Consider the following 16847-nt stretch of genomic DNA (forward strand, 5'->3'; position numbering starts at 1 on the left):
GCTGTGAGGGCACATCCTAGGGCTTTCTGCTGTCAACACCTCCCTCCTTGGCTTTCTTCAGAGGTGACTTCACAAAGTCAGCTGGAGGAAATAGGCATTGGGCAAGACATGGATTTAGGAAGATAGAGCACGGTATGGTTTTTAAACAAAGTCACTGCTAGGAGAGTATTTATCTAGGAGTTCCCAGATGAGAAGAGTAAGAATAAGGGGGACTAAAGTTTAAAGAACCCAGGGAAGTCAGGGCAGCAAGGAGCAGGCACCCGTAAGCAGAGTTCCCCTTGGAGGAGCTCATGAAGCAGAGCAAGTAGGGACTGCAGGCTTGGTTTGATAGAGCTCTGTGTGGATCCTCTGTGCCTCAACTCCTTTATCTTTGAAATAGGTATGATAATATCCACCTCAGGAGGTAGCCTCGAACTGTAACAGCCCCAGGTAGCTCTTTATCAGTGCAGGAATCATCTCTCAGAGCTAGGGTGAGGACCTGCAAGCTTCAGCAGCCCGTATCTCTAGGAGAAACTGTGACAGGTCCCTGGGGCACTTTTTGTTTTTCCCCTGGGTTGTCACTGGGAGGCCCAGCAGCTGGCCCTGGTAGCCAAAAAACCCTCTTTGTGTGGCCTGCACAGGCTCCTGCCTGTCAGCCGGGTGGGCGGCATTTCTAGAGGCAAGGAGTTCAGGACCCTCAGATGGCCCCCCCTGCCAAGCTTCTACTCACTGCAAAGGAAGGAGAGAGGGCAGAGGTTGCAGCATGAGAGTTCCCGATGGAAAGCAGGAGCTGAGTTCTTCCTTCAGAAGGGATTGAGCTTGTGATTCCCTGAAAGTAGGATTTCTACAGGGCCTTCGCGGGGATAATGAGAAATTCTTCTTCTACGTTTCACAGATCAATGTTACTGAGGCCTTAGGTGTAACCCATTTACCTGTCACCAGGAGCGTGAACAGGCTCCGTATGATCATCTCTATTCTCAACGTGAGGAGAGGCTGGCTGACTTGCCCAAGCTCATAGCCAGTGAGTAGAGGCACCAGGAGACCAACACTTCCCCCAAACACTTGGCATCCAGCTCCTCCAAGAGGAAGTCCACAGTGACCTTGGGTTTCAATGAATGGCCACACACTAAACTTAGTCCAAGGAGCCTTCTTGTAACTAGTGTATCTACCCAACTCCCTCACAGAATTTAACCGTAACAGCTTCAGATTGAGACATAAGACTCATGAAGCCTTCATTGTCTGTTGGATCCTTTAATTCTCTCCAGAGGGATGCCTGGGTGGCTCAGCGGTTGAGCGTCTGCCTTTGACTCAGGGCGTGATCCCAGTTCAGGGATCGAGTCTTACATCAGGCTCCTGCATGGAGCCTGCTTCTCCCTCTGCCTATGTCTCTGCCTCTCCTCTCTCTGTGTCTCTCATGAATGGATAAATAAAATCTTAAGGAAAAAAAAATTCTCTCCAGAAAGAGTCTGGAGTTGGAAGGAGAAAGCAGCTCGCAGAATCAGAGCAGCTGTTACACTATGTTGCAGATGAGTTCCAATTACAGAATGTCCCCAACCCCATACTCATGGTGGCATTTGCTGGCATTTCCTAAACAAAAAGATAGAAACTGTCTCTGATTTTCCACAAACCCTTTACAGTCCCCTTGAATCGAGATCCCTGGACCTCCTACACTGGAATTCCCTGGCTACTCTTTTACTCGTTTATTTGATTGCTTCATGATGGTCAGGAAAGTGCTGAGGACAGAATGAATTTCAGCGCAGATTTGTCAGAGCCTGTCAGGATATTCTTGTAGCTAGTAGGGCAGAGCAGACTGGGTAGGTTTGTAACTGGCTGACTGGATCTCCTAAGAGGCTTATCCCAAACTGAAGGCTCTCTTCTTGATGAGGTTAGTGAGGACATGCAGCTAAAAAGTCACAGGTCATCAGAGCTGTGTGGGACAGCTGTGCTGGTGAATGGCTGACTCAGGGTTTGCCCCAGACAGGCAAGCCAAGAAGCAGGGGTAATGAACTGCCCCCTCCTGAGGAGCTTCTGAGTGCCTTCCATGCCCACAGTGCCCGTGGAAGGATTTCTCAGATAGGGCAGGTCGTTACCAACTGCATGGAGCCAGCTGGATCAAGGATCAGTCCCAGGAGTGGCCAGTGAGATGGCCTGGCCTGAGAAGTCTGCCAGGAAGGAGCATGTCATGATGGCCTGGGGGTGACTGGCCAGCCAAGTTTGAATTCAGGATATACAAAGAGAATGATCTGACGGTAGAAACACACAGGGCAGGCCATAAGCAGAAGCCAGGAGGCTGGCCAGGGAATTCCAGTTAGGAGGTCCAGGGACCTCAATTATCATCTTACTTCCCCAGCTTTAGCAGAGGCAAACTCATCAGTGAGTCTTTTCAAAATCTTCTGTTAAATATTCAGTATTATGGTGGCCCATGATGCCCCCAGAGCTCTCGGTGCACTAAGTCCCCAAGCAGGACCACTGCACACGCACGGTCAGAGTACGCACCACCCAAGGGTGCTGCCTCTAAAGGGACACCATTTCCATCATGGCCATCTTACTTGTTTTGAAATTTTGTATTTTTATTATAATTCTATTGATTCCTGAGATGGAAGCAAAATGTTTCAAGGAACAAGTGTCCTCTGGGCCAAGGCAGCTCTTGCTGCCAAGCTTTTCCCTCCCCTGTGGCTGTTTGCCAGTTCTCTTGACTGCTTGGTACTTATCTTTCTAGTCTTGATTTAGTGCATATTGGTTTTATTGCACAGAGCTTTTCAGATGATCACATGGAACCTGTTCATGGTCCTGTTGACAGGAAAATGGGTTACACCTGGCAGGTAATAAGGCTTCAGTAACATGAATCTGTGAAAGTTGGAGGCAGATGTGGTGGCTAATCTAAAGCAGTGTAGATTGAAGATTCTTGTCCAGCCCACAGAGGACCCTGCTAGGGAGGCAGTATGGGGGGAAGGCAGGTCCACCCTCACCCACCTCCAGGAGCAGAGCAGACTTTGGGGGACTTGAGAGCTGAAAGAGAGTCTCGGGGAGGCTGGGAGCAGCTGGATGTAGGAGGAAAATAGGAGGAAGCATTTCCAGATGAGTCTTGGTTCCGCCACTGAAGTGCACTGTGTGGGGAGAGTCTGGGGGCTGCGGTGGCTCCCTTGGTGCTGGAAGGCATGTATGTATACATATTTAAGAAGAATTAAAATTAGCTTACTGCCACTTCTTTTGAGATATTTAGAATATGTTTAAGATGATTTATGAACACTTGGGATTAAGACAAAAAGAAGAAAAAAAAAAATAAAAAAAAGAAAAAAAAAGAAAAAAAAAAAATAAGACAAAAGAAGAAGAAAACAAACAAAACCCCTAAGGCTGAGAATGAACACCCACCACAGATTCCATTCATAACAAATGGATTTTGGGATCCAGGAAAGACAGAGATGCTTCAGCAAAGACAAAGATGCTTCTGTAACTGCAATTAAAGCATCCATTTGGATGCCATCCCAGGCCTCGCTAATGCGGTGCTTGTTCACAGACTCCTGGCAGCAGAAGGGCCACCGCTGGTGGTGCCAAGGTCCCTCTCCTGGTTCCATCCTAATGGTATTCTTGGGCTTACTCTGGACAGAAGCTTTAACTCCTACTGCCAGATCCACAGATACCAGCTCCCCAGGCAGGAGCCTACAACTTGGCAGTGCTTTTTGTACTCTGAGTTTAATTTATTTTCATTCACCCAAAGAGTCAATATATATACTATGTCTCATTTACGGTGAAGCGCAGTTTCTTAATCTGGGCAGGAGTCCTATGAAAAAGCCATCAGAGGCTCGAGGAGTGCCTGAAACTGCATGCAAATGTGGTGCGTCTGTGCACATTTTCTGATGGGAAGGATTCTACTTGAAATTCCTGAAGGGTCTGTGACCCAGAAAGATTAAAAACCATTGATCCAGAGTGCCCTGAAGAATTTTGTCTTTGTTCATCTGAATCACTTGAGGAAGTGAGTTGACTTCTACAAATTCTGTGTAAACTGTCCCTGTGTTTTCTCAACTAGAGCATCCAGCTATCGACTTGAAGCTCAGGAACTCTGTTTTGTGAACTACAAAGCTCTCAGCACTCACCAAAGGTGCTGGATCAGTATCTCCTTCTTTTTCCCAGCTTCCCAGGAAAATATCTTTGGGAACAGTCAGTCAAGAGACCCCTCACATAGGTCGTCCTGGCTCCCAGCCTTTCCTTGTGAAGATCTTTCTGAAGCAGTGCCAAGCAAATGCTTGTTCCCTATGTACTGAGCATAGGGTACGTACAGAGTACTGGGGGATCTGGAACTTGAAGGAACATGGGCCTCTCCTATACTTTTCGATTCTGGCAATTTACCTGAAGTACAAAGTCAGGAGCCTTGCGGGGCAGAGGCAAGGAAGAGGCACCCACATTAGTAGGCACCATTACTCCCTCTGGGAACAATGCTTGGGGCCAGAATCTATGATAACTCTGCCAGGAGAAGAGAATCAGAAAGATGGGGCGGGGGGGAGGCATCAATTTCTACCACCCAGATTGGTAATTTTTTTTACCTTTTAGAGAGGGTTACATACCCTTTTGGAATTTGAGGTTCTTCTCAATAAAAAACTGTGCATTTATGTGTTGATTCAGTTTTGGATGTTCTTTGACTTGGATGAGGAGAGAGAACTAACTTTTTGTTTGCCTTCTGTGTGAGCTATTTTGAAAAGTTCTACATGTAGCGATGTTTATTAAATGGCTTCCAGCCACCACCTCGGTGCTGGGGATTCCAAGGTGAGTCTGATGCAGTTCCTGCCCCTAAGGCAGCTGGGGGGCTGGGGGGAGAGAGCACACACAGCTATGATGCAAAATTAAACGTTGAAGGGGTCCTTGATGTGGACCATGGCACGAGAATTATTTTGAGCTGAAGGCATCGAAGAATGGAATGTTTTGTTATTCTCTCTCCTTTGTCTAAAAGCAGAACCTCCTAAAGGAACTCAAATTGTCGTAAATCTCTTTCCTAGGAGCAACCAGGGAAGACAGGCACTTATCGGTTGACACTGTCACAAAATTCCCATCTATTCTCCTAAGGGCCCTTCACCCCCTTCCTTCCCCTGTCAAATTTCTGATTTCTGAGTCATGTTTTTCTGTGAACTCCCCTACATACATGAATGAAAATTGGTAAATTGGTCTTTTTTTTTTTTTTTTTTTTTAGTTTCAGGTGTATAACATGATTAAACTATTACATATGTTACAAAATTTGTCTTTTCTCTTGCTGATCCGTCTTCTGTCAGTTTAATTTGCAGGCCCCCCAGTGACTAAACACAACAGAATGGAAGAACAGTTTTTTCTCTCTAACAACATCATGCCTCGGGCCGCAACTCCTCTGGTTTCTGATTTGTATTGAAACATGATTCAGATTATGCACCCTAAAGTTACCTTGCTATTCCTCTGCTGGTTGAGGTTCATTCAACAAATATTTATTGAGGGCCTACTATATGGGTAGGGACTGTTTTAGGAGCTAGCTATGGAATAGAGAGGAAGGTAAAGTTCTTGTTCTCACGGGACTTGTACCTTGATGCAGGGAACAAGCCATACGCAAGTAAGATGAAGATAGTTACTTGGTGGTAAAGGGTATGAAGATCTTTCAAGCAGGTCTCAGGGGGAAAGGAGCACAGGTGGGACATGTATGATCAGTGTGCTATGTGATCCATATAAATCAATGTATTAATACAAAATTCTAGCAGTTCGTATCTTTAGAGACTTCCAGTTCTTAAAATAAGGGCAGAAAAATAGGCAGTTGAGCTTTTTACTACTTCCTTTTAAAATTCCAAAAGTGGGCAGCCCCAGTGGCTCAGAGGTTTAGTGCCTTCTTCAGTCCAGGTTGTGATCCTGGAGACCCGGGATCAAGTCCCACGTCAGGTTCCCTGCATGGAGCCTACTTCTCCCACTGCCTGTGTCTGTGCCTCTCTCTCTCTCTGTATCTCTCATGAATAAATGAATAAAATCTTTTTAAAAATTCCAGAAGTACTCTATAATAATTAATTAAATAATTCAAGCACCCCAGAAACATATTCATTTCCCTTCTCTATTTCACTTGCACTCTTAATCTGGTATGTGACCCTCCAGGTGTTTTCTGTGCACGTTCCAAGAAACATGTTCATGTTCATATAGAGATGGATACTTTTTAAAAAGACTAAGATAAAATAATACTAGATATATACCTTGACAATTTGCTTTTCTCTCCACCCCATTATATCGTGTGTATATTTCTCAGTTCATCTATCCTTGCTCTTCTTAAGGCAACGTTGAACATCATAGTTTAAATATGACCTGTGATTTAAATAGTGTCTTGCTGGTGGAACTTTTAGGTTGCCTCCAAATTTTCACTTTTTTTTTTTTTAAAGACAGAGGAGGGGAAGAGAGAGAGGGAGAGAGAGAATCTTAAGCAAACTCCACGCCCAGCATGGAGCCCAACCTGGGAATTTTTTTTTAAATTTTATTTATTTATGATAGTCACACACACACACACACACACACACAGAGAGAGGTAGAGACATAGGCAGAGGGAGAAGCAGGCTCCATGCACCGGGAGCCCGACGTGGGATTCAATCCTGGGTCTCCAGGATCGCGCCCTGGGCCAAAGGCAGGCGCTAAACCTCTGTGCCACCCAGGGATCCCCCAACCTGGGACTTGATCTCACGACCCTGAGATCACGACCAAAATCAAGAGCCAGTTGCTTAACTGACTGAGCCATCCAGATGCCCCTCCACATTTTCACTCTTATGTGTAGGTCTGCAACAAATATCCTGAGCGTGCAAGTGGTTTTTTCTTTTTCCTTTAAGTAAGCTCCACAACCAATGTGGAGCCCAACATGGGGCTGAACTTGTAACCCTGAGATCAAGTCCTGAGCTGAGGTCAAGTTAGATGCTTAAAAGACTGAGCTCCCCAGGCACCCCTGTAGGGCCAGATTTCTACAATTTGAACTGAAAAAGAATTGGAATTTCTAGAATTTGAACAAATGGCATGTATATATACCATTTTCATAGATATTGCTAAAGTGGCCATACCAATACTATACATTGCTATCCTGTCAGCAGAAGAGAACTTTTGTCTTTGCACCTTTCCCAACATTCAATAACACTGTATTTTAATTGTTGCTAGTCTGAGGTTAAATGCATTAACTTGCTTTAATTTGCATTTTTATGAGTCTCGGCTAATGTGAGCTTCTTTTCCTGTCTATTCCTTCAGCCCTCCCATCCTCTGAGCAGAGAAAGCTGGGGAGATGGTCAAAGAAATTTGAGACTTGCTCTTCTGTTGGCTTCACCTAAGCCAGGAGTTCAGTCTCCAGGGCAGCCTCCCCTTTCACAGGCTTGTGTTCATGGAGATGAGCTTCAAAATGTAAACAAACTCAGTATATTGTCCAGATGCAGATGTGATTTCTCCACATCAGATCTTCTGAGAAAGAAACGTGGAGCAAGAGGAGGAAGAGAAAGAAACAGCAGATTCTTGGGGCCTGCCGACCACTCAGGGACGTGGCCACAGAATTCCCTCAGAAGGGCTGGGCATCCTACACTCAGCAGGAATTATCCAGGGATGAGGTGTTAGAGAACCACAGGAACCTCCCCTCCTTACATGAGGATAACTTCCTTTCGGGATTCCCAAACTGCGCGCAGGGCCTATTTCTTTCCTTTGAAGAAGGTCTCCTGGCAGCTTCTTTGCATGATCAATTCAGATCCATGTGGTCTCACTGTACCTAAGCCAGACCTGGGCACCTTTGTGGAGCTAAAGCATGTGCCTAGGGATGTGAAGTGAAAGAGACACAGGCTGTCCGCCCAGAAAGACACTTGTCCAACACAGTCCTGCCTGGCGGTCCTCTGAAGATTCTCCCTGGTTCTTGTATCTTCCATCATGGTCACTGCCAGGCCTGCGGGAACTGAATGTTTTCCCACCACTTCCTTCTGGGCATCTGGAAGAATCTGTGCCCATTGCTGAGGACCTCTGTGTTAAAGCCATTTAAATTCTGGTTTGGCTTCATGTCTGAAGTCTCTGAGGGGTGTGACAATACTGAGATTTGGTTCAGAAATCTCAGGAACACTGGAGACAGATGCCACATGTTTTCTGTTTTATTATCTCCAATCTAATGGGGGCTTCAGACATCACTGTGCAAAATTCAGAGTCCACGATTTCATCAGAGTACAGAACATCTCCCTAAAATGAGCCACCCAAGTGCCTCATCACCTTATTTTTTTTAATAACTATCATTTTATAATATCATCTTTAGTATGAAGCTTCCTGGGATTATGTCCTATATGTTTTCACTTTCTGATTGAACTTATGTGAAATTCGTCTATGATTTTAGATCCAAAAGTTCTGATAGAATGTGCTGGAATGTACACATTTTTATAAGTGAGCCAGGGTACTTAGTAGGCACTTCATATTTATTAAAATGTTTGGTTCATAAATATAGGTTTACTTCAGACAAAAAGTAATTATTGGAATTATCATCCACTTTCTTCGAAATGTATCTGAACCGTGGTGTAACTTAATCTCAAATGTTTATGTATCAGCGATTCTCAGCATATTTTACAACTTTCATGGTATTCCTTTATTCAGAATGAAGAGGTTTTTTTGTTTGTTTAGTCTTTCTTTCTTTCTTTCTTTCTTTCTTTCTTCTTTCTTTCTTTCTTTCTTTCTTTCTTCTCTTTTTTATTTTTTGCATCTAAGGGATGGATTACAGTCTTTACATTCTGTGTAAGAGTAGGAGCAATATTATATTAATAACATAATGAATTTCTCTAATGTAATTTAAATGCTTATTCATTAAACTTCATTAGAGCTTTTATGATTGAGTGTAATGAATTTTCTGCCCAGTTTTACTGCCACATAAACACATGCCAATATTCAAAACACTTGCTTTTCATGGGCACACAGTCATAATTTAAAATAGTAGTTTTATAGGATCTCTTTGATACTTGATACATCTGTGTTTTATTTAGAATTTTGGGGGTTAAATTTTCCCTTATTCTTGTTTTGCAATTCCATAACAATATACTTGTCTTTTAATAGTAGCTTCCACAACATTGGTTAATTGTGGTTTTGTCTTTTACCTATGTACTATGTTTTTTTATGACATTTTCCAACTCAATGCATTTTAAGACAAAATGGGGTTTAATTCAAGTATGAATCAGCCGTATGTCTATTTTCAGTAAAGTTATATATATATTTATCTATATAAATAAATGTTACCCATGCTTTGTTCATGACTTACCTTGTTCGTTTCTTTTGCTGGTTAATGTTATCAATGATTGTGTTATCCTGTCTAGGTGAGTTGTCATAAAAATAGAATTAATTTCATCATCTATTTATTGATAAATTTATATTTTCTGTGTGAGAGAAACACTTTTTTGAATTGAAGGTAATTTTTACAAACTCTTATACCTCTATTATCAACTTTAATTATTATATTTTATTCTTAACTGTGGTCAAAACACATGACATAAAATTTATCATCTTAACCAAACAAAAGTGAAAACAAAAACAAATCCCCCCCCAAAAAAATCACCATTAGTTGGCACTATTAAACCTGCATGCATTTTTAGAATTAGCTAGAATAATGTTACATAAATTTCAAACTAAAAAAAAAAAAATACTATCAAGACATCTATTCAAGTCTTAAGCTCAAATCTCTAAAGTTAGCTCCAAGATAGAAGTGGAGCCCTATGTCCCTGGTGAACTTTAGGACAAGTAGAAACGAGATTTTGTGGCAAATAGAGTATATAGTAAGACCCAGTAGGACCTAGATAAGTGTTTGTTAACTGGTATTAAGTGAAAAAAAAAATTCCCTTGTTTTCTGAAAGCAGTCTGAAGTTAGCAAACCAAGGTCAGAATGACAGGAACAAAGTTGAAATATTTAAAAAAAAAAAAAAGAAATATTAGTATACACAGTCCTTGGAAAACATAATCTTTTAAAAATAGTCCTTCTAGTTTTATAAAAGTAGTCAAATTTAGAAAGTACAGACAGGGTAGCCCGGGTGGCTCAGCGGTTTAGTGCCACCTTCAACCCAGGGCCTGGTCAGTCCTGGAGACCTGGGATCCAGTCCCACGTTGGGCTCCCTGTGTGGAACCTGCTTCTCTCTCTCTCTCTCTCTCTCTCTCTCTCTCTCTCTCTCTCCCCTCTGTGTCTCTTATGAATGGATAAATAAAGTCTTTTAAAAAAAATAAAATGCCTTTAAAAAAATAAAGCACAGAAAAATGAAAAGAAGCAAATAAAACCCATACATATATCCACTCATAAATGAGCCTATAAACGACTTGGAATTTGATTTTTCTTTCCTTCATAGCTTTATTGGGATAAATTTCACATAATATAAAACCCATTCATTTAAACTATACAATTCAGGGATGCCTGGGTGGCTCAGTGATTGAGCACCTGTCTTTGGCCTAGGGCGTGATCCTGGAGTCCCGGGATCGAGTCCCACATCGGGCTCCTTGCTGGAGCCTGCTTCTCCCTCTGCCTGTGTCTCTGCCTCTCTCTGTGCCTCTCATGAATAAATAAATAAAATATTTTTTTAATAAATAAAATCTTTAAAAAATAACCTATACAATTCAAAAATGTTTTAGTATGTTCACTGCTTGTGCCACCATCACCGTCTAATTATAGGGCATTTTACCCTCCCTTAGCAGATAACTCCTGCTCTCCCCACCCTAAGCATCCACTAATCTATTTCTGTCTCTGACAAAATTTGCCTGTTCTGGATATTTCATAAAAATAGCTTAAACAACATGTGATGTTTTGTGTTTGGCTCCTTTCACTTACCATAATCTTTCCAAGGATTGTTGTAATTGTATTGTGTCAATACTTCACAAAAGTATTGTGTCAATACTTCACTTCTTGTTTTTGCTGAATAATATTTTATTGTGCAGATAAACCACATTTTATTTATTTATTTTAAGTAATCTCTACCCCCATTGTGGGGCTTGAACCCACAATGCCCAGATCGAGTGTCATGCTCCACCGACTGAGCCAGCCTAGCACCCTAGATATACCACATTTTTTTTTAAGTAGGTGCCCAACACGGAACCTGCACTCATGACCCCAAGCAAGACCTGGACTGAGATCAAGAGTTGGACACAACTGAGACACCCAGGCGCCCCAGATATACCACATTTTTAATCCATTCAACAGTTGGTGGACATTTGGGTTGTTTCTACCTTTTGGCTGTTATGAATAATACTTCTATGACTGTTTATGTGCATGTTTGTGTGTGGACATATGTTATCATTTCTCTTGCATTTAAAGCTAGAGGTGGAATTCTTGGATCACATTTGTCTTTTTTGTTTGCTTATGTATTGATAGAGGGCCCTCCTCCCCAACAAATGGACTAATTTTGAACATACTGTTAAATAGCTTGTTTTTTTTCCTCCCTCTTAAAAACATACTCTGAGACATCTTTTCATATCACTAAGCATTTCTAACCTATAATCTGAAAAATGAATTAGTGTTTTGGGCAAAATACAGCCTACGTCTGGAAAATGATATTTAGGGGGTGGACTTGAGGGCAGTTCTGCAGGTGCACCCACTCCAAACTATCTGTAAGGTTCTAGTATTATTTTAACAATACAGTCAACACACAGCAGCCTGTGTACGTGAAGCAGTGCACAACATTTAAATATTAGTCTAACAATAAGGGATAACAAGGATTCCTTTTTGTTGGGAGTTCAGGCTACTTACTTCCACTTAAATACCTTCAGCCCCAGGATGTCCTACCCAACAGAGGCCCTGCGGAAGAGGTTAAGCGTGTAGCTAGTGAGGGGCCACTGTGGGGTTTCATGCTGTCCTCACTCCTGTGTGACCTCTGATCCCCTGCCTGTGGCAGGGACACCTCAACTGGCAACAACGCAGACTTCCCGAGAAAGATTATAGGGATTTCTCAATTCCATTTGTAAACATGGTCACTTTGAGTATGAAAAAGTCTAACACCAAGTACATAAAAAGTACCACGGGGCACCTGGGTAGCTCAGTGCTTGAGTGTCTGCCTTTAGTTCGGGTCATGATCTCAGAATCCTGGGATCGAGCCTTGCGTTGGGCTCAGCTAGGAGTCTGCTTATCCCTCTGTCCTTCCCCCTTCTTGTGCTCTCTCTCTCTCTCTCTCTCAAATAAATTAATGAAATCTAAAAAAAAAAAGTTACCTAAAATGAAGTTCTGTGATTAAAATAATTAAAAATAAACACATTTTATTGGAGGATAATGCAAGAGACTCATGCTTCCATACCAGCTGGTTTGATCCTGTCCCAAGTGGGTAGGCAAAGACAAAGGATGGAAAGAGGTGGGGAAAGTTGTTTGCAGAGACCCAGGCACATGTGTCTTATTTTTCATTGTTTTGAGTAAATTTTGATTAGAAACAAAAATGATATTTTAAAGGTCAGAGATGATTGTGGTATATTGAACGCTGGGAGGACCACCTGGCAGGAGAGAAAGCATGGGGTGATTCTTGGTGAGGACCCCTGAGTCCCCTCCACCACCATTCCACCCACTCTTTGTCTCCTCCCAGGATCCTGGGATCCTGAGCTGTCTGTCTTTAACCTTCCCTTTGCCTTCCTTGAAAGTTGTCTTATAAATATGTGTACTCTCCATTCTAGATTGTATAGTTTACACAACTTTGACCTTTGCAGACATGGAATTGTACTCTGTATTTCTATCAGCCCGTTCCTGCCCTGCTCCCCTCACTCTGACATTCTGTTCTTGAGGTTCTAACTGCAGACAACACAACAGTGCCTGTTACAGGAATCCTCCAGTCTTACGTTCTAGACTGCCACTGATGCATCTTCTGGGTCCTGCTTCTTGATGTTAATGAAGAGTGGTAATAAATGGGTCTGGTCCACGAGCTTGTCCCTGGGTTTCTCTGGATGGCAACCCTCCCATTCTGTCCCTCAGCACATAGTCTTGCTCACCTGCACCGACATGTCATAGCAGATGGTGACCAAATCCACTGGAGTTTTCCTCATGCCTTCACTGCATGTCTGGTTTCTACAGAGGTCTAGCTCGTCTTTCCCCACCTGGGAAAACACAACCCTGGCTTAGTGGCTTGGTTTTCCTTCTGAAAACTAGCTGATGCTTGCTCAGAGGGTAAACCCCTGAAACTGGGGCTTCCATCCTGGTCCTACCCAGGACACAACTTACAACTTTCCATGCCTCAGGTTCTCTGTTAGATGGGGGAGAAACACCTGTCCTGCCTAACTCAGAAGGCTATCACAAAAAGAAACAGCCAGAAGTTGGCTCCCCACTTACCACCAACACAATCTGCTGGTGAAACAGAGCAGGATTTACTGCTACCACAGTAAGAGGGAATACTCCTTTGCAAAGTTTCAGCAGGGCCTCCGAGGGGGCAAGGTTAGGTCAGCATTTATTGGGAATTGGAAGTGTGACTTATTTATTATTTTTTAAAGAAGGTTTATTTATTTATTTTAGAGAAGTGAGGAGGGGTAGAAGGAGAGGGAGAGAGAGAGAGATTCTTAAGCTGACTCCCCACTGAGCATGGAGCCTATGCGGGGATTGCTCTCACAACCCTGAGATCGTGACCTGAGCTGTGAAATCAAGATTTGGACGCTCCTCCAACAAAGCCACCTGGTGCCTCTTGGGAATAGGAAGTGTGGTTTAAAGTGGATCTGTCAATCTGGTGACTTGATAGGCTAAGAGTTATACAACAGTCCAGGATTGGTGGGAAGAGGGAGATGGGGATTTTGAGATTAGCCAGTATTTTAAGGGATTCAAAGAATCTTAGGGCACAAGCTGTCTGTGGCTTCCATTGAAGAGCTAATGGGTCTTTCAGGAAGTTCTTGTAATAGTAATAGTCAAAGCCATTTTCCTGGGCAAGAGACTCATGGAAGCATAAAGACATACAAAGAAGGACAGAGTAAGGGCCGCAGCCTCAGTCAGGTATGGTTCTGGTTCTCAGTGGCCAGCTAATTCCAGCAGAGATGGTTTGTGTTCTCAAAACCAAAGCATGGACTGAAAGGTAGAAAGCTCCATACAAAGTCAAGGAATTGGTGATATTAATGAACATATCCTTAGCTTTCTAGAAAGCATTGATAGCTAGGTGTAGAATGGGATGACCCTAGAACCTAGGCCAGGGACCCTGAGGCCAAAGGATAAGGAAGCACATTGTTTCCAACACCTGTGCCCTGTGAGTCCTCCTGCTGGTTAGTGGGGTTGGGGGACATGTGGAGGGTCTGTAACAGCTCATGTTTCTGAATATGGGGCTCCTTTCACCTAGGATGCTGACCTTCCTCTTTGACTAGGTGACCAAAACGACAAAATAACAACATCCCTTATGACGCTTTATGTGGTGACAGTACAGAGGACGCTAGAAACCAACTACCTCTTCCTTAGCATTCCATCCCCACACTCCTCCTGGCTCCCAGCCTGTGGACTGGTGCTCCCTGCTCTGAACTCTGGGCTGTCTCTCCCACACCCTCTGACTGCCTGCTCTCCAGGCTGTCTCTTCCATCAGTCTAGGAAGTCCAGGCTGAGACTCCTCAGAGTCACTGCTGTATCCACAGGTCCAACCTAAAGCAAGAGCTTAATACATCTAGTTGGATGGATGAAGAGCTTCTCCACAGTGGATGTTGGATTCCAATATCCAGCTTCCTCAAACTGGCCGTCTTGAGTGTCAAATTCCTCTCATTGTCCTTGTCTGTCCATGCTGAGATTTGGTGGCAGCCTTCAGGAATCCACCCGCATGCATGAGATTCTAAAGGAGAAACAGACCCAGCCGTTCTCAGGCATCCAAATCCCCCTTCCCAGTGGAGACTGGCTGTGGGGAATCACAGAAGACACCTGCCTCTTCCGGTGGCTCGAGCAGGATCTCCCTGGGCTCTGGCAGCCACAAGGATTACCAGCTAGAAAACTCCCCAGCTTCCCGAGACCAGTGGGATGAACCCAGTTAAAAACTCAGCAAGCTGCTCAAGACGCCATTGAGCCTGGCATCTGTGATATGCAGGTTTTGGCACTAATCTGTTGTTCAGATAATTTCCCCCCCTGTAATCAGCAATTTATAAGGCACTCAAGCTCCAAACACTGTGTCAGAGGGAGAGGTGGAGCAGGGTAGAAAACATCAGCTTCAGGTGGGGCTCAGCATCTCCCTAAGAGAGAGGAGATGGGTTCTGATTTCTCTTGCACTTTATGGACAGAACTTCACTGAGGGCGCTAGTGGACTGCCTTTATCTCCCCTATAATCTCCATCGGCATGTCCCCCAAGACATCTCCCCAAATACAATTTAGGTAAAATCAGTCACATGTGTTGTTTTGAGACAGGGCTGCTAGCTCTCTCTTCCAGTCCAGTTGCTGTATTGTACCAAAATCCTGGGGCTACTGCTCACCTTCTATCAGTGATCTCTATATCTAAGTTTTTTTCTTTTCTTTCTTTCTTTCTTTTTTTTTTTTTCCTTGCGAATTTTGTCCAGTTAACTTAGGAAGGATTCCAAAGTGATTGTATTTGATAGCATTCTGTATGACTGTAGATATCATGTGACTTCATGACATAACCCGTTTCTCTCACTACCTTTAACACCCATTCCAGATCTATTCCCCTTCTCATTTTCTGGGACACTTATGGTTTCCACAATGTCAGACCATGTGGCATTTTATTATATTCTTTCACTGCTTTTCCACTTTGTGGCTGACTGGGCTGCATGTCACTCCTCTCTGGAGGAAAGCACCCTCAACTTAGCCTTCAGGATTGTACCAAGTTCAACTGAGGACAAGCTCAGGAGACATGATTTGCAAACACATAAGGAAACAAGCCATCATGAGTGAGAGTCAGCAGAAACTATGAACAACAGACTTAGGCCAGTGAAAGATTTCAGATGTTGGAGTGATCAGATACAGATAATTAAATACCAATATATGACAAAAAGAAAAGGGAGTTAAAAATCGAACAATCAGAAGAGAATTCCAAAAATGACCAGATAGGGACACCTGGCTGGCTCAGTCGTGAAAGTGACCGGACCATTGATACATAGGTTGAAGGAAAAAGTCCATATGATGATCTCAGTATACATGGAAAAGGCGTTTGAGAAAAGGCAACAATAATTTATGGTAAGAATGCTTGCCAAGGTAGGTATAGAAGAGAAACTCCTTAATCTGAGTGTATCAGAACTGCTAGGGCTGCGATCATACAGTACCACAGACTAGGTAACTCACACAACAGAAAAATACATCTTTCCGATTCTGGAGTCTAGAAGTTTGAGATAAGGTGTCAGCAGGGTTGGATCCTTTTGAGACTGTGAGGGAGAATCTGCTCCAAGCCTCTCTCCTTGACTTGTAGACGACCATCTTCTCCCATGCCTTTTCTCATCATATTCCTTCTATGTGGCTACCTTTCCCCTTTTTATAAGGACACCAGTCATATTGGATTAAGGCTCACCTCAATGACCTTATTTAAAAAAATTTTAAGTAATCTCTACCTCCATCATGGGTCTTGAATTCATGATCCTGAGATCAAGAGTCACATGCTCTACTGACTGAGCCAGCTAACTGTACCCCTCAACCAATGACCTTATTTTAATTGAATTATCTCTCTAAAGACCCTGTCCTCAAATTGGTCACATTTGGAGGTTGCCGGGGGTTAGGACCTCAACATATGAATGGAAGAGGGAATAATTTAGCCATAACATAAACTAGGAAATTCCTTAATCTGAGAAACCATCCTTTTGATTCAGAAACATAACAAGGACCCTCACCATTACTGATTCTATTTAATATGAGATAGAGATCTTGGTTAATGCAGTAAGAAAAATAAATGAAATGTAGAATTAGAAACCCACTGTCATCATTTAAAGATGGTATGGCTGTCTATATCCTTGCTGTCCAACAGAAATATACCATAAGCCACATATAC

Source organism: Canis lupus, chromosome 5 (assembly GCF_003254725.2).
Source record: "Canis lupus dingo isolate Sandy chromosome 5, ASM325472v2, whole genome shotgun sequence".
In the NCBI taxonomy this organism is placed as follows: Eukaryota; Metazoa; Chordata; class Mammalia; order Carnivora; family Canidae; genus Canis; species Canis lupus.